This window comes from Nomascus leucogenys, chromosome 11 (assembly GCF_006542625.1).
Source record: "Nomascus leucogenys isolate Asia chromosome 11, Asia_NLE_v1, whole genome shotgun sequence".
Taxonomy (NCBI): domain Eukaryota; kingdom Metazoa; phylum Chordata; class Mammalia; order Primates; family Hylobatidae; genus Nomascus; species Nomascus leucogenys.
The window spans coordinates 49,606,900-49,630,895 of record NC_044391.1 but is presented as its reverse complement, the minus strand read 5'-3'; the positions used below and the strand labels follow the sequence as shown (position 1 = coordinate 49,630,895).

At 36.0% G+C, this 23,996-nt stretch overlaps 1 protein-coding gene across 3 annotated transcripts in view; it reads right to left on the bottom strand.

Annotated features, from left to right (window-relative positions):
* Positions 1 to 23,996, bottom strand: part of TAFA2 (TAFA chemokine like family member 2) — a 566,967-nt gene that overhangs the window by 13,600 nt on the left and 529,371 nt on the right. The gene's annotated exons all lie outside the window — the stretch shown is intronic.

Sequence of the window (23,996 nt, the reverse complement as noted above, 5' to 3'; positions counted from 1 at the left end):
TGAGCCAAGATCACGCCACTGCACTCCAGCCTGGGCGACAAGAGTGAGACTCTGTCTCAAAAAAAAAAAAAAAGTTTTATTTATACTCCCTTTTCCAAAGTACTCCAATGATATCAAAACATACTATTTGAATTTCCAATATTTGAAGAATAATTCGGTAGTTGAGAGAAAAATCTGTGTAACAATAATAAATTAATAAATCATATGCAAATTGGCTATTAATAATAATTTAGGCTCTGACAATAGAGGGGTTTTGGTTGTATAAGTTAAAAGTAAAGTAAAGCACTTTCTACATAAATTTGAGAGGTTGGAATAGTTAAAACTAATAGCAAGAAAAAAGACTAATCATGTAATTAGTAGAAAAATATATTTTCTAATTTTGAAAATATTTGTGTTATTGAGCAATTAGAAAATACCCCTGTTTTCTTATCACTGCTAATCCTGGCCTCTCCCTCCTAAACCAGAAAATGTAAGATTTAAATGATGGTTTGAGGAAGAGTGGAACTTTTGTATTCTGGCCAGAGTCGAGTCTAGATGCCTTTATTTAGATATATCAAAGCCAACACAGTTGTGAAGTGGGTCCGTGTTATGACTTGCAGTGGACACATGTAGCTGAAGATAAATGATAAAGACTGAGAAAATTTAGAAGAATTTCAGTTTTTTGGGTTTTTTTGTTTTTAAGAAAAAGCAAGTCGCACATGAAGAAATACATCATCTACATATTTCCAATCCTCCATTTTCTTTACGTTGTTCAAAAACATAGAAATGTTTTCAGGGACTTTTTAAAAATTTCATATATACCCATTGAATACTTTAAGAGTGGAATAACTTTTTCCTATATGTCTCATCTCTAATCAGTTTCTAATCATCTTTCTAATCTATTTCCTACTCTCGGTCCCACTACTACACTCCTTATTCCACCTGGTGTGTAAAATTGCAATAATGTCCTGACTTGTCTTGTTCCCTGCTGTTCCTCCTTCTCTTTGCCACCATCATCCTGAAAAGAAAAATCTATAATGCTATCCTATTACAGGAAGAAACATAGACTTATTTATGATATATAAGATCCTTCATGATTAGACCCCAAACACCCAGCTTCATCTCCCCTTCTTCCCAGTGTCTCCACAAAACATGCATGCTCCACTCTAGTTGTGCCTATTTAATCCTAGCACTTGATGTGCCCATTCATGTCCCCTGATCTTTGTGTTTGTTTTAGCTTTGCCTAAAATACACTTGTTTCAAACCCCAGAAGAAATGTGGCCACTTCATGATTTATCCAATCAGCACTTTGTCATAGTTCTATTATAAGACATATTTCATCATATTATGATTATTAATCTGTTTCTCTCACTAAGATACGAGGTATTGGAGAAAAAGAATATTAGCATACATTTTGTTTCCTCAGTGCTAAGCAGCATATCAGGCACATAAATGATGCCTAATATTTATTAAATGAAAGATTGAAATAATGGATGCATGGAGAGATGAATAAATAAATGAACACGTGAATGAATTAAGGAAAAAGGTGATAAGTAATTTCAGAAGAAGAAAAGCTAGAATCAATATTTGGATTCTCTGTAAACAGCAAAGGGGGTGATTAGGTGACCCAAACGGTCAGTTCCTCAATTTTTAATTTTTCTAGGATTATCCCTGTGATTCTGCAATTTCAGAATTTGAAATCATAGATATGCATGGGTCCTGACATTCACCTTCACATTTTCACCTCAGATATTTAAATTTATTCTCATTTGGAAAAGGTCTGATTTTAAAAACAAAATTAATTCATGAAAATAATAATGCAAGTAGATAATAGCAATCTGTGATGCTCTAATTAGTCTTAGACTAATCACTTGGGATGTGGAAAATGTCCAAATGAATGCATCAAGATTGATGCTGGCATATTCATTACGGTTAATATTTCAGTTAGAAGCTATCCCATTAAAAAATACACCTATCTCCTGAGTAATTTCCATACAGCTGCTTAACACTGTCAGGAAATTTTTCTCATGAAATATTTCATGAGACAATTACCCTACACCAAGGAATTATATGCTCACTTGACATCAGATATGGTGGTGCAAATGAAATAGCATCAAATTTCCTATAATAGAACACAGTAAACAAATACCACAATGATGGGCTCACCATTGCCCCCAAATAATATTGTGCATGCAATCACTTATGTGCACGCACACAAACAGAATTATGTACCGTATATATTACAGTTCAGGATGCCTGACCTCTCTCCTGCTTTATTTTTCCTATCAAATCTGGAGACTAGTATTTTTAAAGCATGTATGTGGCATGATTTTTATTTTTTATTGTTGATAGTTTGTTTTGGGGTTTCCCCCTCATAATAGTTTCTGAATGTGGAACTGCATGAACAAAGAGAAAACACATTTTATATATTTTTTTCTTTTCTCTTTCCTTTCTTTCTCTTTCTTTCTTTCTTTCATTTTTCTCCTTCTCCCTCTCCCTCTCCTCTCTCCTTCCTTCCTTCCTTCCTACTTCAATACTTTTGGGGGAACAGATGGTTTTTGGTTATGTGGATAAGTGCTTTAGTGGTGATTTCTGAGATTTTTGTACACTCATCCCCTGAAGAGTGTACACTATACCCATTGTGTAGTCTTTTATACCTCACCCCTCTCCGTCCCTTCTCCCCGAGTCCCCAAAGTTTATTGTATCATTCTTATGCCTTTGTGTCTGCACAACTTAGCTTTCACTTATAAGTGAGAACATACGATGTTTGGTTTTCCATTCCTGAGTTACTTCACTTAGAATAATGGCCTCCATCCAGGTTACTGTGAAAGAAATTATTTCATTTATTTTTATGGCTGAGTAGTATTCCATGGTGTGTGTGTGTGTGTGTGTGTGTGTGTGTATACACCCAGATGGGTGTGTGTGTATATATATATGTATGTATACACACACACACACACACACACACACACACATACACATACAGCATTTTCTTTATCCATTCATTGATTGATGGGCATTTGGGCTGGTTCCATATTTTTACAATTGCAAATTGTGCTACTATAAACATGCATGGGCAAGTGTCTTTTTCATATAATGATTTCTTATCCTCTGGGTAGATACACAGTAGTGGGATTGCTGGATCAAATGGTACATCTACTTTTAGTTCTTTATGGAATCTCTACACTGTTTTTCATAGTGGTTGTACTAGTTTACATTCCCCCCAGCAGTGTAAGTGTTCTATTTTCACCACATCCATACCAACGTCTATTATTTTTTGATCTTTTAAATTATGGCCATTCCATTGTGGTTTTGATTTGCATTTTCCTGATAATTAGTGAGGTTGAGCATGTTTTTATGTTTGTCAGTGATTTGTATATCTTTCTTTTTTGTCTATTCATGTCCTTAGCCCACTTTTTGATGGGATTGTTTGTTTCTTGCTGATTTGAGTTCCTTTATAGACTCTGGATATTAGCTTTGTTAGATGCACAGTTTGTAAGTATTGTCTCCCACTCTGTGGGTTGTCTGTTTACTCTGCTGATTATTACTTTTGCTATGTAGAAGCTTTTTATTTCAATTAAGTCCCATCTATTTATCTTTGTTTTTGCCACATTTGCTTTTGTGTTCTTTGTCATGAACTCTTTGCATAAGCCAGTGTCTATAAGAGTTTTTCTGATGTTGTCTTCTAGAATTTTTATGGTTTCAGGTCTTATATTTAAGCCTTTGATCCATCTTGGGGTGATTTTTGTATAAGGTGAGAGATGAGGATCCAGCTTCAGTCTTCTACACGTGGCTTGCCAATTATCCCAGCACCATTTGTTGAATAGGGTGTCCTTTCCCCACTTTGTTTTTGTTTGCCTTGCCAAAGATTATTTAGCTGTAAGTATTTTGCTTCATTTCTGGGTTCTGTATTCTGTTCCATTGGCCTTTATGCCTAATTTTATACCAGTACCATGCTGTTCGGGTGATTATAGCCTTGTAGTATATTCGAAGTTCAGAAAATGTGATGCCTTCAAATTTGTTGCTTTTGCTTAGTCTTGCTTTGGCAAAGCAAGTAACTTGGATGGAGTTGGAGGCCATTATTCTAAGTGAAGTAACTCAGGAATGGAAAACCAAACATCGTATGTTCTCACTTATCAGTGAAAGCTAAGCTATGCAGACACAAAAGCATAAGAATGATACAATAAACTTTGGGGACTTGGGGAGAAGGGTTGGAGAGGGGTGAGGTATAAATGGCTACACATTAGGTATAGTGTACACTCTTTGGGTAATGGGTGCACAAAAATCTCAGAAGAGTTTCTCTTTTTTTTTTTTTTTTTGAAAAAGCAAGTTGCACGTGGGGAAATATATTATTTACACATTTCTAATCTTCCATTTTCTTTACATTGTTCAAAAATATAGAAATGTTTTCAGGGACTCTTTTTTTAATTTGATATATACCCATTGAATATTTTAAGAGTAGAATAACTTTTTTCTATATGTTTTATCTCTAATTGGTGGGGTCTTTTTTGGTTCCATATGAATTTTAGGATTTTGTTCTTCTAGTTATATGAAGAATGATGGTGGTATTTAGATAGGAAGTGCATTGAATTTGTAGATTGCTTTTGGCAGTATGCTTATTTTCACAATATTGATTCTACCCATCCATGAGCATGAGATGAGTTTCTATTTGTTAGTGTCATCTACGATTTCTAGCAGTGTTTTGTAGTTTTCCTTGTAGAAGACTTTCACCTCCTTGGTTAGGTGTACTCCTAAGTATTTTATTTTTTGTGCAGCTATTGTAAAAGATGTCGAGTTCTTGACTGGATTCTCAGCTTGGTCACTATTGGTGTATAGCAGTGCTACTGATTTGTGTACATTGATTTTGTATCCTGAAATTTTACTGAGTTCATTTTCAGATCTAGGAGCTTTTTGGATGAGTCCTTAGGGTTTTCTAGGTATCCAATCATATCACCAGTGAACAGTGACAGTTTGACTTTATCTTTACCAATTTAGATGTCCTTTATTTCTTTCTCTTGTTTGATTGCTCTGGCTAGGACTATGTTGAATGGAAGTGGTGAAAGTGGACATCCTTGTCTTGTTCCAGTTCTCAGGGGGAAGAATGCTTTCAACTTTTCCCTGTTCAGTATAATTTTGGCTGTGGGTTTGTCATGAATGGCTTTTATTATCTTAAGGTATGTCCCTTCTATGCTGATTTTGTTGAGGGTTTTAATCATAAGGCGATGATAGATTTTGTCAAATGCTTTTTCTGAGACTATTGAGATGATTATGTGATTTTTGTTTTTAATTCTCTTTATGTGGTGTATCACATTTATTGACTTGCATATCTTAAGCCATCCCTGCATCCCTAGTATGAAGCCCACTTGATCATGGTGGATTATCTTATTGATATGCTGTTGGATTCAATTAGCTAGTATTTTATTAAGAATTTTTGCATCTATGTTCGTCGGGGATATTGAACTGCAGTTTTCTTTTTTTGTTGTTATCTGGTTTTGAAATTAAGGTGATACTGGCTTGATAGAATGATTTGGGAAGGATTCTCTCTTTCTGTACCTTTTGGAATAGTTTCAGTACAATTGGTGCCAAGTCTTCTTTGTTTTATAGAATTCAGCTGTGAATCCATCTGGTCCTGGACCTTTTTCTTGACAATTATTTTATTACCATTTCAAACTTGCTGCTTGTTATTGGTCTGTTCAGAGTTTCTATTTATTTCTGGCTTAATCTAGGAGGGTTGTATATTTCCATGAATTTATCTATCTCCTCTACGTCTTCTAGTTTGTGTGCATAAAGGTGTTCATAGTAGCCTTGGATGATCTTTTGCATTTCTGTGATATCGGTTGTAATATCTCCCACTTTGTTTCTAATTGAGCTTATTTGGATCTTTCCTTTTGTTGGTTAATCTTGCTAATAGTGTAACAATTTTGTTTATCTTTTCAAAGAATCAGCTTTTTGTTTCGCTTATCTTTTGTATGGTTTTGTTACAATTTCATTTAGTTCTGTTCTGATCTTTGTTATTTATTTTCTTCTGCTGGGTTCGGGTTTGGTTTATTCTTTTTTCTCTAATTCCTTACCGTGTGACCTTACATTGTCTATTTGTGCTCTTTCAGACTTTTTAATGTAGGCATTCAATGCCATGAACTTTCCTCTTAGCACCACATTTGCTGTATCCCAGTGGTTTTGATAGGTTGTGTCACTATTATCATTCAGTTCGAAGAATTTTTTAATTTCCATCTTGATTTCATTGTTGACCCAATGATCGTTCAGGAGCAGATTACTTAATTTCCATGTATTTGCTTACTTTTGAGGGTTGGTTTTTTTTTTTCAGTTGATGTGCAGTTTTATTCCAACTGTGGTCAGAGAGAGTACTTGATATATTTTGATTTTCTTAAATTTATTGAGATTTGTTTTGTGGCCTATCATATGGTCTATCTTGGAGAATGCTCCATATGCTGATGAATAGAATGTATATTGTGCAGTTTTTGGATAGAATATTCTGTAAATATCTGTTAAGTCCCTTTGTTCTGGGGTATAGTTTAAGTCCATTGTTTTTTTGTTGACTTTCTGTCTTAATGACCTGTCTAGTGCTGTCAGTGGAGTATTGAAGTCTTCCACTATTATTGTGTTGCTGTCTGTCTCATTTATTAGGTCTAGCAGTAATTGTTTAATAAATTTGGGATCTCCAGCATTAGGTGCATATACATTTAAGACTGATATTTCTCTGTTGGACTAGTCTTTTTATCACTATATAATGTCCTTCTTCCTCTTTTTTTAATTGTTGTTGCTTTAAAGTCTGTTTTGTCTGATATAAGAATAGCTATTTCTGCTTGCTTTTGGTGTCCATTTGCATGGAATATCTTTTTCCACCCCTTTGCCTTAAGTTTATGTAAGTCCTTATGTGTTAGGTGAGTCTCTTGAAGACAGCAGATACATGGTTGGTGAATTCTACCCATTCTGCCATTCTGCATCTTTTAAGTGGAACATTTAACATTTAGGCCATATACATTCAATGTGAACGTTATTGAGATGTGAGGTACTATTCTATTCATCATGCTAGTTGGTGTCCCAATACCTTCTTTTTTTTCATTGTGTTATTGTTTTCTAGACCCTGTAAGATTTACGCTTTAAAAAGGTTCTATTTTGGTGTAATTCAAGGTTTTGTGTCAAGATTTAGAATTTCTTTTAACAATTCTTATAGTATTGGCTTGGTAGTGGCAGATTCTCTTAGCATTATTTGTCCAAAAAATATTTTATCTTTCCTTCATTTATGAAGCTTAGTTTCACTGAATACAAAATTCTTGGCTGATTTTTTTTTCACTTAAGGAGGCTAAAAATAGCACCCCAATCCCTTCTAGCTTGTATAGCTTCTGCTGAGAAATCTGCTGTTAATCTGATAAGTTACCTGATGCTTTTGCTTCACAGCTCTTAAGATTGTTTCTTTCATCTTGATTTTAGATAACCTGATGACTATGTGACTAGACAATAATCTTTTTGTGATGAATTTCCCACTTGTTTTTTGAGATTCTTGTATTTGGATATCTGGATCTCTAGCAAGACCATGAAAATTTTCCTCAATTATTTTATCAAATAAGTTTTCCGAAGTTTTAGATTTCTTCCTTGGGAGCACCAATTATTCATTTGTTTAACATAATCTCAAACTTCTTGGAGGCTCTATTAATTTTTAAAAATTTTTTTCTTTGTTTTTGTCAGATTGAGTTAATTTGAAAGCCTTGTCTTCTAGCCCTGAATTTCTTTCTTCTGCTTATTCAATTCTATTGTTGACACTTTCCAGTGTATTTTGCATTTCTCTAAGTATGTCTTTCATTTCCAGAAGTTATGGTTATTTTTTATTTATGATATCTATTTCTCTGGAGATTTTTCATTCACATTCTGTATTATTTTTTAAATTTCTTTGTTTTCACCTTTCTCTGGTGTCTCCTAAAGTAGCTTAATAATTGACCTTCTGAATTCTTTTTCTGGCAATTCAGAGATTTCTTCTTGATTTGGATCCCTTGCTGTTGAGACACTGTGATATTTTGAGGGTGTTATGGAAGCTTATTTTATCATATTACCAGAATTATTTTTTCTGGTTCCTTCTCATTTGAGTAGACTATGTCAGAGGAAAGATCTGGGACTCAAGGGCTGCTATTCAGATTTTTTATCCTATGGGATGATCCCTCGATGTGGTACTCTTTCCCTTCTCCTAGGGATGGGGCTTCCTGAAAGACTGCAGTAACTGTTATTGCTCTTCTGGATCTAGCCATCCAGCAGAGCTACTGGGCTCTGGACTGGTACTGGATAGTGTCTGCAAAGAGTCCTGTGATGTGATCCGTCTTCAGGTCTCCCAGCCACGGATACCAGCACCTGCTGTGGTGGATGTAGCAAGGGAGTGAATGAAATTCTGTGGGGTCCTTCACTGCAGTTTTCTTTAGTGCACTGGTTTTTCCGAACACTGATTATGCTAGCAGTGAAGCTGTCATGTGGATGGACTCAGGACCTCTAGTTAGCCAGGATGTTATAGGCAGTGGAATTAGCTGGTGTATTTTCCTTCCTCGGAGGAGGGTTGTTCTAAGTTGGTATAATATCTTGAGTTAGTTGGCCTCCAGCAAGCAGGTGGTAGTTTCAAAAGAATATCAGCTGCAGTAGTACAGGGGAGACAGAAGCTTGCCCTCAGGTCGCCTGAATAAGTATTGGGTTTCTCAGGCAATGGGTGGGGCCATAGAGCTCCTACAAGCTTATGTCTTTTGTCTTTGCCTACCATGGTAGGTAGAGAAAGAACATTAGGTGGGTGCAGGGTTAGGTGTGTCTGATCGCAGACTCTCCATGGGCAGGGCTTGCTGCAGCCACTGTGTGGTATGGGGGTGTGGTTCTCAGGCCAATGGATTCATGTTACAGGGGGATTATGGCTGCCTCTGCTGCTTCATACAGGTCACCAGGTAAGTGGGGAAAGCTGGCAGTGACAAGAATCACCCAACACCTACACAGTCAACAGGCCAGTCTCATTCCTGCCATGCTCCCCCAACAGCCAACAGAGCCAAATTTATATACAGGCCTTCAGTGTGCAGGGCTGAGATCTTGCCCCAGGCTACAAGTCTTCCCTCTGAAAAAGCAGGCAGGGATTTCAGGCTTTGCCCCTCCCTGTCTGTTGTGGCTTCTGTGCTCATATCTGCACTTCCCATTTGCACCCCCACCACAGGATTCTGCCCAGGAAATTTGCACTCAGTTGAAATTATTACAAAGTTCAACTGGAAGTCTCCTTCTCCTTGTGGCCCTTCCCCAATTCCATTGACTGCCTTCCCCAAGGACCCCTGTGAGATTAAGTCAGAAATGGCTTCCCTGGGGACTAGGAGTACCTACAGGATTCTTCCCACTGCTTCTTCTACTTTCATATCTTGCTCTGTTCTCTAAATTTGTTTCAGCTCTAGGTGAGGTTAAATCCTTCTCCCATCATCTGGTTTTTCAGTTTCCCCAGTGAACAAGATGGAATTTACCCCTCCAAACTTGGGTCCTGAGTTTTTTGTCTGTCTTATGGAGTTTAAGGCAACAAACTACATCTTGTGAATTCTTTTGGTTTTTCTGATATGTTCCTGTGGTGGTTCTTAAAGCAAAAGTTTACAATGTTAGTCTCCACATGCTGTTCTGTCTGTCCAGGTGGGAGCTGCAAGTTAGTCCTACCTCCTATCTTCCATTTTCCAGCAGTTAATTTTTGCTTAGCAGAAGTACTATGCATTTTTTGGTTTAGACTAGGACCAAAAAATTGAGCTTTGGTTAAAACTGCTGCTCATTCTGTTACTCAAGGAATCCTGAAACCCTGTTCATTCTTCTTTTACTTCCACCTCTCAGATCATAACTGTTGGCATCAGTAGACAACTTAATAAACTTCCATGTTCTTTTGTAAAACCCCCAGAATTATTCTGTGAGATAGTCCCCATTTATGATTTACTGCTATTAATATTATTAGTCTTTGTTACTAATTATCATTATCCACAGTTTACAGTTGAGGACACTGAACTTCAGAAAAATTAAGTGAAACTTCCCAAAGATGCAGGGAAGCAGGAGGAGATAGTCTGGGGAAAGGATTCTTAGTTTTGGGCTTCAAAACCAGTGAAACAGGTTATGTGTTCTAGGTTCTTCTATTTCTTCATTGAGCTGATATTTATTGAGCATGCACTAAGTGGGAGGTACTGTCCTAGGTGTGAAGAAAAAGATAAAAATCACTCCTCTATGGAGTGACTATCTACAGAGGCAGGCAAACAACAGACATAATACCTAAAATTTTCATGTATTTTAGGCCCTGACAAGAGAAGAATTAAGTCGAGAGAGAGGGACTTTTGAGACAGGGATGTACAATCTTAGTTGGTGTAGATGAGGAAGACTTGCTGAGAAAGTGAGGTTTCAGTAAGAGCATATGGAGATAAGAGAGCCAATCAAGTTGGTAGCTGGGAAAAGAGCATTTTAGGCAGAGGTAACAGCATCTGCAGAATACCAGAGATGAGAAAAGTACAAAAGGGTGGTGTGGTGCCAGTGAAATAAGCAAGGAAGAAAGTAATAGGAGATGAGATCACAGGTTTTCATTTGTCTGTTTACTTCCTTGTTTATCCGATGAATAACTCACTGAATTATTCAATGAATCTTACTGTGCTACCACGTTACTTACTAAGGCTAAACCATAGGCAAAAGCAGACATAGTCCTTGCTCTCATGGAGTCACACTAAAAAGAAATGCAATGAAGTTTCCAGTAACACACATGACTTTAAAACTTCCTCCCTCAGAAAGCCTCATGCTTGGAATTGAAACTGAATAGAAGTTGGATGGGCATGAGAGACAATGCAGACCTCTATTTATAAGTCCTGGAGGCCAGTGTTCTCTTCCTTCTGTTCAGATGGTGATGGTTTGCAATGTTTTGGGGAGAGACAAGGAGGTTCAGATGGTGATGGTTTGCAATGTTTTGGGGAAGGACAAAGTGGAGTGAGCAAGTGATTGTGTGTGTGTGTATGTGTGTGTGTGCGTGCATGTGTTAAGCAACAGAAGATTTTCCTGCTAAATGTTTTCAGCTGACTGATGGGAGAAAAGTCCTGAATGCGTGGTTTATATTCACTTAAATTTTAGCTATATTGAAATATTCCTTAGTATAGAAAACCAATCTAGAACAAGAAGTCTGTCCATGAGGAAATCTTTGAAGGCATACCCCCATCTCTTATACACTCAATCTATTCAGCTGTTCTTGGGTTAATGAAATCCAAGAGAAACTGAGCTCAGTCATGAGAAAACATGCCATATCTTGGCTTTTAGGGGGTTCTGAAAGAAAGAAAGAGATAAAAATCTAAACTAATATTTGAAGCACAGAGAAAGGAATATATTAGGCCCTATCCCATTTATGGCAAACTGGTTTGAAATGTGCAGCAGAGACAAAGCCAAAAATTACTTGGTTCAGTTAGGCTCTTCCTACTCAAATATTTATTTTCATGACTTGGAGGCTATATAGCCTGGGTTTGATCCCAGCTCCACTGCTTACTCACAATGTAACTTAGGCAACCTCTTTTTATTTTTTTTTTATTGAGGTAAAAATATACATATAGATTTTACCATCTTTACCACTTGTAAGTGTACAGTTCAGTGGTAATAACTACCTTTATATTATTTTCCCCTTCATCACTCCTTCTTTCCTTCTGCCAACTACCAATATACTCACTATTTTTATGAGTTCACAACGTCTTTATGCCTCAATCTCCTCAACTGTAAAAGGATGATAATAATCAAGTCTTTCTTATGGGGTGGTTGTAAGAATTAAATGAGCTAGTATGTATAAAGTTCTTGGAGTTGTGTTTGGCCACAGTGAGAACTTAATAAGTGTTAGTTAGAACTTAATTAGAGTTAACTAACTCTTGTGAAAATAGAAGTAGTAGGCAGGCACTAATACAAGCAGGAAGTCATTTATGTGGTTTCCTCCTGAGGAATTAGCCCTTTTATAATTAGAAAATATCCTTCCTTAGCAATAGTATTTGCTGCAAATTCTTTGGTATTGATATTTGCATAGTGTATCTTTCCCATTATTGTCTTATTTTCCATTTTTCTTAATTCTTACAGTTTGGATGTATCTCTGTTAAACAGCATATACTTGTGTTTCGGTCTTTTGATCCAGATTGACAATCTTTGTATTTGCCTTTCTTAAAAAGTTTATTTTATTCATAATTGACACATAATAATTGTACATATTTATGTGATACAGTGTGATGTTTCCATGTATATATACATTACATAAAGATCAATTCAAGGTGATTAGCATATTCATCATTCTAAACATTTATTAGCTTTCTAATTGAATTATTTACCCCATTAGCACTTGATATAATCACTCATATATCTGAGTTACGCTACCATTATTGATTAATTTCTATTTATTCCACCTGTTCTAGATTTATTTTCTCTCCTCTTTTGCCTTCTTTTCTATTGTTTTTATTAGTCCATTTTTTTTAGTTGACATGGAAGTTATACATTCTTTTACAAATTTTGTAATGTTTGTCTTAGTGCAGCAGTTCTGCAGTTTAATAATTCACTATTGTATATTATTTTGTTTGCTTTTGTTTACATTGCCTTGTCTTCATGTTTGCCTGGTTATTTTTCATTGTATGCTGAATATATTTGCAAAATTCTTTGTAGAGTAATTGTGAGACTGGGGCTATGATTTTTCCAGGGAAGAATTACATTTGCTTTTGCCAAGCATGCCTTAAAAATATCTGCTCACCTCAATCTAATTTCAGGTATTAAAGTGATTCAGATTGAGCCCTGTGAGGGCTGTTCTACTTTTAATTCCCTCTTCCTCCTGGGGTGTTGTACTTTGGGTTTACAATAAGAAATAAGAGAGATTCACCAGGGCTCCCCTTCTCAGCAATCCCTAGCCTACTATGGCAGTCTCCTGGGTTCTGCAAGGTTGTCAATGCACTTTTATCCACTGAGCCACTCCTCTAATGTTGATAATTTCCTCCATGGGTTAAGTGATTTCCAAGAACAGACTAATCTGTTAGTCTTCATCCTTTCCTAAATTCTGGACAAATTAACTCTTCACTTTCTTGTTGGCTTTCCAATGCCTCCAAACATATTATATTTTGTTAAGTTCTTCAGTTTTCTTTTATGAGATGAGGGGAGGAGAAACTTAATGATATCACCTGATCTATTACTAAAACTGAAAGTCAAGTTATGTGCATTCAACTTTACTGATGAATTTGGTATTGATGAGTCATTCATAAAATTAATAATTGAAATTTATTACTGGTATTCTTCTGCCTGCATAGTACTTCTGCATTACAATCATGCTTATACTGAGTCTTCTTTCTAAACTTGCTTTCATCTAATACTTAAAATAGACATTAGCTAATAGTTACTTACAATTGGAATGATTACATTTTCCATTTTGCTTGGGATAACTCTGATTTACCTCTGTTGTCCTGAATTCCTGTTGAGTTTATCCTGGAAATATGTCCTACTATGAACAATAAATTATATCATCACCCACATAGAGTAATTCTTCTTATAATGGAAATTTAATTTTAATAAATAACTCCTAGATGTAAAGTCTTCAGGCTGTGAATGAATGACTCTCTAATGCAAGATTTCAGTCATTGTGATAGGCAAAAAAGAGCATTCCTTGAAGCATAAAACGTTTCTGAAATCCGCTAAATCACATTGCTAATAAATGTTAAAGTTTGGCATTAAAGAGGTATATATAGATATAGCACTGCACTAATTTCTTCAACTTTCCCATCATAAAGATAAGACATAGAGATAGTAATGTGAAAGACTGACTATAATATTATCAGTTAGTATTGTAGTCCAGGGTCCTGAACTCTGAGAATCACATTAAAGTGATGGCACACACTACTACCTTTGAGATAAAGGAGTTGTTATAACAAGGAGGTCAAATAGGCGTCTCACAAAAATCTAGGTCTATTTTAAAACACTGAAATATTGGGATTTTATATTACCTAGTATTCTCTTCAGTTTACCAACTAGATTTTTTAAGTTTTTTTATTATATTTTAAAGAAAAATTCTATTATAATGAAAATTTCCTAATTTTGCCTAAAATTGAAACATGAAAATTGCATATCTTTTTCAATTTCTTTTCTCCTAACTTTTTTTTTCATTTCTTTACCATGAATAATTAAAAGTTGGCTAAAATGGAATGTGTCCTACACAAACTGAATGTTTATCTAATAGTAATAATGATGATGAAGACAATGATGAATATAGATTTTCAGAGAATCAGATGGGTAATACATATAACATAGTGGTTAAAAGCATGGGGTTAAGAACATCTAGTCTTGGGATTATGCTCACTTAAATATTTATTAATTGTGTGGCCCTGTTACTTCACTAAAAAAAAACTTAGTTTCCTTACCTATAAATGACGACAATCCATATCTTATTACACTGCTATGAAGGTTAAGTGCAATTATGCCTCCAGCAAGAATATAATAAACAGCAACTTTTAAACATTTTCAAAACATATTTTGAAATAAATATTTTTAAAATAAATTTATTTGCTTAAAATTATCATTATTCTATTCCTGCTACAAAATATGAAATCTAATTATTTAATAAATAAGGCAGTAAGCACGAATGTATTTCTAGCTCTTTGATACTATCATTATCCTTCACAAAGCTATGCATTTTCTATACAAAGCACAGAACAAAGCTTGCTCTATTTTTGAGATTATACTAGAGTCAAGATAAATTATAAAGAATGTATGCTATGTACATAACATCTCCTAAGAGCAAAACCTTACATATTGCAACATAATTTGGTTAAAATGTACTGAGGTTCAAAAATCACTTAGGTTTTATTGGTTATTCCATTCATAGGAATTATTGGCCTCTGCTAATTGCTGAATATCTATAAACACTTTCTGCATCAGTTTCTACTTGGTGTTTTGTGATTTAGTAAGAACATTAATGTTATATTAGTAATAGCCAAATGGGCAAGGGTGACTCAGCATTCAATAAACAAGTCTTTCCTGCTGCCACAACCACTCCAGGATAACCTCATCTAAAATTGCGACAGGCAAACAACTACAAAAACTTAAAATGAAAATGAAAAAAAAACACACACACACACAAAAACCTAGCTCATAAACCCAGACTAATACTCCCCCCTCTCCAGTTAACAAAGCATTTTTAAACATAAAAGATTTGTGCATGCATATAAGGCTATCTTTGAATTATACCAGTGGACATAGAAATACTAGTTGAATAAATGTCAATAATTGTGATTGTCAGAAAAAGAAGAATTGTCTCCTTCACCTGGTAGGCCTGATAAGTCCATAAGAGATGTTGCTGAAAACCCAATGTCTGATGGCTATAAATAAGAAAAAACATTTCTGCTCTTGCAGCATATCCTGGGAAGAGCACCTTTACAATTGGGTCGTCCAACAGTCCCCACCTGGCCCACCTATGGTAAATAACTAGAATAGCCCCATGTCTGAGGCCGGGTGGAGACTGTTCTCAAGCACTGAAATCCATTTAGTAGAGTTCTATGGTTTCTTTCTAGGATGAAATTTTGTGGCTATTCTAAGAGAGACAGACTAACCTCCAGTGAATTTGTGCTTTCTCTTCAAAGCCCTACTTTAAGTATGAATAGAGATAGTAAAGGAAGTTTTGAGTTATTTACACATTAGTATTTCTTTAACAAGACTGACTACTGTGGAATAATAATGTTAATATTTGTTAATATTTGAGTTAAGAGAAAACTGGCCCATTTTATTAGCCTATTAACAACTTGCTTGATTTATCTGTTTTACTTAACAAGCACGTATAACCCTCATACTTGGCCAGAAACTGTTTTAAGTGTGTTACATATATAAACTAATTTAATCCATGTGAGAAATCTATGTGGCAGATATATTATTGTCATCATCTCCCAGATGTGGAAACTGAGGAGTATTGATGTAAAGTAACTTTCCCAAGACCACCAGCTAATACATGGCAGTTGGGATACGAAGTCAAGTAATATGATTCCAGAGACTGGGTTCTTAATCATTATGCCATCCTTGAAGGCATGCTCAGCCAATCATACCAGATTTCTCACTGAGGTAGATGGATGGATAGATACACACACACACACACACACACCACACAGATACACAGACAGATATATTGATAGATGATAGTAGCTCCTCGCACTGTATCCATTGTGAATGAGTAAAGCAAAGCCAGTAGAATTCTTAGAGCCATTCTGGAGTCTTCACCAATTTAGAAGGATTTTTTTTCATGCGAAAGTCCTCGTAAATCAACATAGAACATTACTCTCCTCTCAAGGAATAAGACTTCCTTGCTTACGCATGAGGCAAACAGCTAGGCATGGAGCTTCAGAACGCCTTTATGACTACAATTCTTAGCTCTGTTATGTGGTATGAGAAAAATGAGATTTTTCCTTTGGTGTAATAACATTTTTTTCCTCATAAATATGCATTCCTTTAGGCTTAGATAATTTAAGATGGCAATTTTTTAAATGACATGCTTGTCTTATATATCTTCTCAAAGACTGCCCTTCCCAAACTAATTTGGTATCTCATAGATACAATAAGAGATGTGTAGCCTGAAGAGGTAGGTCCAAAAATATATCTGAACCTCCACTGTACACATCTATTAAAATGGCCAAAGCCCAGAATACTAATACTAATGCTGGCAACGACCTGGAACAACAGGAACTCTCATTTATTGCTGGTGGGAATGCCAAATGGTACAGCCCCTCTGGAAGGCAGTTTGGCAGTTTCTAAAAAATTAAACATACTCTTGCCATACATTCAGCAATCATGCTCCTTGGCATTTATGCAAAGGAATTGAAAATGTATGTCTTCACAATAATCTGTATATGGATGTTTATTCATAATTGTTAAAATGTGGAAGCAACCAAAATGTCATTTTAGTAAATGAATGGATAAACTGTGGTAGATCCAGGTGATAGAATATTATTCAAGCTAAAAATAGGTGTGGCTATCAAGCCATGAAAAGACACAGAGGAGATGTAAATACAAGCGGAAAAAGCCCAATCTGAAAAGGCTACATACAGCATGATTGCAACTATATAATATTGAAAAAGGCGAAACTATAGAGAAGTAAAAAGATCAGTGGTTGCCAGGGGTTGGAAGGGAGAGAGAAATAAGTAGAGCACAGACGATTTTTAGGGCAGTGAAAATAGTCTGTATGATACTATAATAGTGGATACATGTCATTATACATTTGTCTAAACCCATAGAATGTACAAAACCAAAAGTGAACTCTAATGTAAACTATTGACTTTGGATGATAATAACGGTCAATTTTTAACAATGAACTACTCTAGTGGGAGTGTTGATAACAGACAGATTGCGCATGTGTAGAGGTAGGGGTCATATGGGAAATTATTACGTACTGTCAGTTTTGCTTTTAACCTAAAACTGCTTGCTATGGTTTAAATGTGTCCCCTCTAAAATTCAGGTGTTGCCAATGTGATGGCATTAAGAGGTGGGGCCTTTAAGGAGCGATTAGGTCATGAGGGCTCCTCCAACGTAAATAGGATTAAGTACATTATGAAGAGGCTTCACACCACATTTGGCTCCCTTGCCCTTCCACCTTCTGCCATGTGATGACACAGTGTTCCTACCCTCCAAAGGGACCATAGTAGAAGCAGACAGCAGCCCTCACCAGACAACAACCTGCCATCACCATGACCTTCGACTTCCCAGACTCTAGAACTGAGAGAAACAAATTTCTGTTCTTTATAAATTATCGTTTGTGGTGTTTTGTTACAGCAGCATAAACAGACTAAGATATTGCTCTAAAAGATGTCTTTTAAAAAACTCTCATTACACAGAAGTCAAGAAAATATGTAATCTTGGCATTTTCATTCAGCATAAAGCCTGTGACTAGATAAATGTATATAGTCATACACGCGCACATGCACACATACATATAGAGACTATATATGTGCACTATAAATATATAATTTTATATATAATACATATATAATATATAATACACATATATAATGTATTATATATGTGTGTGTGTGCGTGTGTGAAACAGAGAGAGACAGAGAGAGAGAGAGAGAGAGAGAGAGAGGAGATTGATTCATGATAAGAAATTTGCTCATGCAATAGTGGAGCTTGGTGAGTCCAAAATGTGCTGGGATGAGGCCAGCAGCCTGAAGATTCAGGAAGGAGTTCTAGTTATCATCCAAAAGAAGTCTGCTGGAGAATTCCCTCTTGTTCAAGGGAGGCTGTCCCTTTGTTCTTCCCAGGCCTTGAATGATTGAGGCCCATCCACATTATTGAAGTATTCTGCTTCACTCAAAGTAAACATATATCTCATCCAGAAATAGGCTCACAGAAACATACAGAATAATGTTTGATCAAATATCTGGGCACTGTGGCCCAGCCAAGTTGACACATATAATTAACCATCATACTTGGCTTTCTGACTTCCTGAATACCTTATTCCAGGTGAATAAACAAAATCATTTGATGACTGAGCAACAGCTACAATAATTCTTGAACTTCTTTCTAGAGGAGTTTGAAAAAGACACTCTCTTGCTGTGACCATTTCTCCTGTAAAACCTACGAAGAGGTAGCTGGCACAGCAGCACTAATATCCCAGCTGCCTCTTAGCAAATTTTACCAGCAGTTCTCTGGAAGAGCCAAGCATATTATGTAAGCACCCATTATGAGATAGAATTGTTGCACATCTGTAGGGACTAGACTGAGAGAACCACAGTGCATAAGAAATGGGAGGATGATATTAGGTTTATAAGGCCTTGTGGGGCCTTGACAAGTTGGGTAGACTTAACATTGCACAGTTACCTCAAATAGTTACGGTGGGTGAAATGGAGAATCAAAAATTACCTGATACACCTTGACAATGTCTCCACCTGTCACTAATTTCAGTAACCTCAGAAAGGCTAAACCCTTAAGTGAGACATCAACAGTACTACTGAAAATAATTCTATTATGATCTGTAGACATTTTAAATCAACTTATATAAACAATTTTTTTCATGTTATGAATATTTATCTTTACCTTCAGTATCACATAGTGATGTGAACAGTTTTACTGAATAGGATCTCCTTAGACCATTACGTAGGTACAACGTGAATTATTTTAAGGTTACCATTAACAGCTTTTATCATAAGTTCCCTTATTCATAAGGGAATTCACTTAAAACCCATCTAAGAAATCTTCAAAGCTATAATCTGGAGGCAGATGGTTCACAACTATATTATATGTGCAGGAGTGCTCTCAACAAGTTGATTTCATTTGTGAAATTTAATCTCAAACAATAGTTGGACTGTCTGGCTAGACATTTGACTTCAGTAATCTCACAAATCGATCATATGTTGTAATTGAAGTTGGGGGTTGAGATTTCTAATCATGATACTTGTTTAGATTATCCTGACTGTCAGCCAATGTGTCTGAGAATATTCAATTTGATTTCTTTCAAGATAGAATAAATGCATCTCAGTATATGAATCCTAGAAACAGGCTGACCAAATCAACTCTCCTCACAATTACTCAAACAGCCTTTTCAAATATAGAGTATTTTAAAGTTGCAAAGCAAAGATTGCATTCGATTTGCAAGCATTCTTTGAAAATAAATTTACGCTGCCTGATATTACCCAGTTTCTCTTTCTCTTTCTCTTTCTCTTTCTCTTTCTCTGTCTCTCTATCATCCTTCTCCCTGACCTCACCAGTTTTCTTTTAACAGGACCAAGAAGAGAACAGAAAATGCAATGTAAGTGTAAAATATGTTGGTCCCATCATTCTCAGCAAACACAGCAACAGAAAACCAAAACACCACATGTTCTTACTCATAAGTGGGAGTTGAACAATGAGAACACATGGACACAGGGGTGGGGGGAATATCACACACCGGGGCCTGTCAGAGTTAGGGGGCAAGGGGTGGGAAAGCATTAGGAGAAATACCTAATGTAGATGATGGGTTAATGGGTGCAGCAAACCACCGTGGCACGTGTATACCTATGTACAAACCTGCATGTTCTGCACATGTATCCCAGAACTTAAAAGTCTAAAAACAAATAAAAATAAATAAATACTGGAGACTCAGAAGGATGGCAAGGTGGGAGGGGAGTGAAGGATGAAAAGTGGCTTAATAGGTACAATGTACATTCCTCAGAAAATGATTACACTAAAAGCCCAGACTTCATCATTATTCAAAATACCCATGTAACAAAACTCACTTGTAGCCTTTAAATTTATACAAATAAGCAAATTTTTTAGATGTAAAAAAATGTTTGTCACCAGAAGAGAATAAGCAATAAAATATAAAGGTAAAATAGCCAATGGCAAGCAGAATCTCAACAAAAGAATCCTTTATTGACTTTAAGCTAATCCTACCATAAATCATAGGAAGCCAACATTGCTACTTAACAGGAAAAAAAATGCCACAATACTGACCCATGAGAGCAAAGCATATATTTAACAGTTAAATAACTCATGTTAAACAAGTTCAATGTTAAACATTACAATAAATGGAATTCTATGGCTTAGTATAAGCTATATGTATTATTTTTTGTTTTAATTTGGCAATTTGAGTTTTATATCTTAGATCACATTTCAACTGAATGGCTGATTTTGCTATAACTAATATACATTACTTCAAAATTTTTAAAGTGTTTTATAAGCTTAAAACATTAAAAATATGTGCAATGTTATAAGGTTCCAATATTCTTATCTGCTCATGGGAATCTTGAATTATTTTCAATTTAATTAGAGTTATTAGTGCAGCCCCAATTTTTTATATGCAAATTATCTCCTTTCCCTGTCTCTCCTTTCTCTCTGCTCTGTGTGTGTGTGTGTGTCTGTATGTGCCTCCATCTCTCTTGCATGTGTGTGTATATATATTTACACACATACACACACACACATATATATGTATATGAAGATAGTCTAGTTGAGAAAGCATTTCATTGGATTTTGTTCTATTATGATGGTACCATACAGATAAAAAGGCAGGAAAAAAATTCAGTTCAATCTTGACATCATGGAACATAATATTTAGATTCTGTTAGATTGCGTTTAGTTGCTATATACTAAGGAGACAAATTATAGGTAAATTGCCCTTGAGTGGCATCACAATCTGGTATCCTTGAGTGTTAGAAGAGTTATGGGCCATGCAATATTAAACTGCCAGTGTGCTTTCGTGGCACTTACACAAACTTCTGTCCTACCATTTCTTTACATGACAGTGATTTACTGACTTTCTATCCAATTGACTGTGAGCTTGTGAACTCTTGGACAGCAAAGAGTCATAATTTTTAAAAAATCTGAATCCCCAAAATCTAGCACAATGTCTGGCACATACCCACATAGCATACATTCAATTTATCTTCACAGAGTGAATGAATGAATGAACAGACAAGCTTCCTTTAAACAGAGTTTGTTAATTCTGCTAAGGAGATTCATACTTACTCTTTTAGACAGTCTCACTCTGTCGCCCAGGTTGGAGTGCGATGGTGCAATCTCAGCTTACTGCAGCCTCTACCTCCAGGGTTCAAGCAATTCTCATGCCTCAGCCTCCCGAGGCTGGGACTGCAAGCATGTGCCACCACACCTGACTAATTTTTGTATTTTTAGTAGAGATTGGGTTTGACCATGTTGGCCTGGCTGGTCTCGAACATCTGGCCTCAAGAGATCCATCCGCTTCTGCCTCCCAAAGTGCTGGGATTACGGGCATGAGCCACTGTGCCCAGCCCATATTTATTCTTATTTTTAAAGTACTTTAAACAGTGCATTCCGTTTTAAATGGATGTATATTCTGCAGTGTCTACAATGTGTTAACAATGACATCATCCAACTAGCAGGCAAGTTTTAGGATTATAATAAAACAAGTAATTTTCATCTAATGGACAAGAACTCAGTATTTCTTGCAAATCCCACATTCAGAAAGAGACATAAAGCCACATAACCTGTCTGTAGGTTCCATATCCTTGTATCAACTGAAAGCCCTGGATCACTGGAACTCTACTTCTGCATTCTCCCAGACTCTGGTCTTTCTTGGTTTTCTGTCTATATCTCTGCCAACACTTCTTGTTCTTTACAGGTACCTTCTTCCACAATAGTTATTAAAATGTCTTTGATGCTCTTCTTTTTCTATGCATTTCTTTTGAGAGAACATTCTTGATTAACTATTTCAATACCACCTAGGGAATAATAATTTCCAGATTTCTATCTTGACCTTTAGGCCTATATATCAAATTATCCTCCAGATATCTCTACCTCATAGTCTCATTAGCCAGTACTATTGCAAAAATAAGTCAAGCCAGAAATATGTAAGAAGCATGTGAGTCTGGAATTTTTCCTTTCATTCACTTCTCATATTCAATTAATTACCAAGCCCTATCAATTCCCTGCCTTCTGCACCCACACTACCATCACCTCCCTACCTTACTTCAGGCCCATTACCTCATACCTCCCTCGATTCTGTTGACCCATTGCAGCCAAATAGACATTTTGAAGTATAAATCAGACCCTTCTCCTCACCTGCTTGATTAAGGTTCTTCAATGATTCATCACTGCATAGAGAACAAAATCCAAATCTTTTAACATGATATTTAAAAGCCCATCATGATACAAACTCGGCCTGCCATGATTCCCCTCACAGGGATTCCTCATTACATACTTCCCCTCACACACATTGTTACCCTATGAAATGGTTTCAATTCCATGAGTAAGATATGATCTTCTATTCCGTCATGCCTTCATATAGGCTATTTTTTGTTTTGATAGCTTGATCTAGACAACTCTGCAAATTTTTGTTCATCCCTAAAAGTCACAAATATATGCCATTCTAAAATGAGGAACTTACTGTTTCTTAAGGCGGCCCATTCAATGTCATCTAGAGTTGACACTGAGAAAGTTATTACTATAACCTTAGTTGTATTCCTTGTAGTCACACAGAACAAATCTACAATTTTTTCTTTCACATGCTATATCATCAAATAATTTAAAGCATATTGCTCCTAGTGCTTTAATTCCATGAGGTAAATCTCCACAAAATCCTTTACATTTGCCTCTTTTCTTCTACCCCATTAAAATTTGGTATCCAGGACTTTCTTGAGCACATCCAGATGAGGTTTGATCACTCTAAAGTAAACCTCAGTGCCACCCTTTATATTAGGTGCACTTCACAAACAACTCTCCACTACTCACAGGTGAATTGACAAGTCCTGAACAGCATTGCAGGGAGCTAGAAATCCTGAGCTTGTGGGAAAATTATGTGTTATTTCTCAGCTGCATCTTCCCCCACTCTCCAGAGTAAGAAAATGAAATTGGATCTGAAGTCATTGATTAAGAGAGTTAAATCCCACATAAAACGCGTGATGGACAGAGGAGGGAAAGAGCCATGGGGGAATGTACATAGGAAAGATTATCCATATTTTTTAATAGGCGGTTTGCCACTCACAATAGAGGAAAAAAGCACAGAAGCACCACTAAGTATGGCTTCTTGAACATACCTTTCTATTCCCCAAGTCCTACGAGGTGCCATTTTTCTTTTATTAAGGGATTTTAGTAACCAAAACCAGGTAAAAGTGTTGCCTCTCCCAGGAATGCTTACCTTTAAACAAATATCAAGATCTTAAACTTTAGATATAAAGCCCTGACAGAATTTTATCTATCAGCCCTCAGGTAAGAGACAGAAATATTTCTCTCACCACTTAGTTCACAGAATAGAAGCAGTCGCCTAAAGATGTACCTTGCAGTTGCAAATGAAATTCTGTGGTGCTCAAACTGGTCCTATTACAATGTGTGAACATTCACAATTAAGTGTAAGATTATAAGCACAACATTCGGAGTAACAGCTACAGATTAACACCTGGCTCAAATATTGCAGAAGCTTCTACATCTAAGAGGAACTTAAAAGCACTCATATATCGCCCATTTCTCATTTCAATTACAAAAATACAGGCCAAGTTTTGGAAATAGAGCCTGATGATATATTTTTTGCATCATTTTTCAATAACTCCTTAAAC